Here is a 1,501-nt window from a genome sequence, read left to right on the forward strand (position 1 = left end):
GTGTGTACACGTGGTGAAACACCAAACCAATGTGCCAGGATCTGGACAATAAAGATCTACCTTATCATATCTTATCTTATCTGATCTTATTTGACTATTTCCCCACACAGAACACAGAAAGCTGACAGAGAACAGACAGCAATGTGGAGACGCATGCGCCGTGCAGAGTAAAAAAAACGTTTGTATTTTCACGAGTGTAACAAAGTAACATCATCTGAGACTTGTTATGGGAAAAAGAGAAAGAGACTGGCTGACTACAACAGGAAACAACACCAACACACGTAAACAAGCAGCTTCAAGTATTATCTCGACATTACTCGTCTCTATATATTCTATTTCAATTGTGAAAGTAGCCTACGTCATTTTGGCAGCCTAAAACTCCCGAACCACTTAACTTTCGAATTTGAAACAAACAACGGTGGTTCAGAATCATTGAAAGGGTGCACAGTTGTAATATTAAGAGTCCGGGGTCACTGTAGTTTGATTTTCAGGTTTTCATTAGTTTTGTTTAGATCTAATCTTGGGAAAGCCCGTCTTCTAAGACGCCATATTGTAAACAAGTGAGACTTCCGTTCACTAGCTGTGCGCACTGTTTCAACAAAGACTTGACAATCGATTCTTTTGAGTCCATACATCGAATGTGTACCCAGCTAGTATATTATATACCCTTTGTGTCCCCAAATCCTAAACTTTAAGAGGTTCTGCCCAATAGCCCAATATAGATGCCTTCAAAATGGGGGGGGGGACTGATAAAACAGCTGGGAAGTTTGCAGAGTGAAGGTTAGGATGCATGCCACAGGGGAACAGAAGGTGAGTCCCGGGGCAAAGTTTTCTGGTCTGTAAAACCAACAATGAAAGTTCACGTCTGTAAAATAGACATGTTTGATTTCAAAGAACAGGGAACCTTACGTCTGGGAGAGACCTCGTATGTCTACAGGAAATATAAGAAGCAAAAAACAAACAAACAAACAAACAAACAAATAAACAAACATCCATCTATGACCTGGCAGTATGCTGCAGGCTACACGACACAGACCATGCAGACACCACGCCACACACAGACACAGACGTGGTCCATGTAGACATCACAACACACACAGACATGGTTCATGTAGACACCACGCCACACACAGACATGGTTCATGTAGACACCACGCCACACACAGACATGGTTCATGAAGACACCACGCCACACACAGACGTGGTTCATGCAGACACCACGCCACACACAGACGTGGTTCATGCAGACATCACGCCACACACAGACACAGACGTGGTTCATGCAGACATCACGCCACACACACACACACACACAGACGTGGTCCATGTAGACATCATAACACACACACACACACAGCGGTGGTCCATGTAGACATAGTTAGTACACTAAGTACAGACATTGTTAGTACACCAGGTACAGACATTGTTAGTACACCAGGTACAGACATTGTTAGTACACCAGGTACAGACATTGTTAGTACACTAAGTACAGACATTGTTA

The 1,501-nt window shown here is 43.1% G+C and overlaps 1 protein-coding gene across 1 annotated transcript in view; it reads left to right on the forward strand.

Annotated features, from left to right (window-relative positions):
- The window catches only part of LOC101850000 (homeobox protein orthopedia-like), a 37,441-nt gene that overhangs the window by 1,105 nt on the left and 34,835 nt on the right, over positions 1 to 1,501 (forward strand). The gene's annotated exons all lie outside the window — the stretch shown is intronic.

The sequence above is a fragment of the Aplysia californica genome, unplaced genomic scaffold, assembly GCF_000002075.1.
Source record: "Aplysia californica isolate F4 #8 unplaced genomic scaffold, AplCal3.0 scaffold00139, whole genome shotgun sequence".
Lineage (NCBI taxonomy): Eukaryota > Metazoa > Mollusca > Gastropoda > Aplysiida > Aplysiidae > Aplysia > Aplysia californica.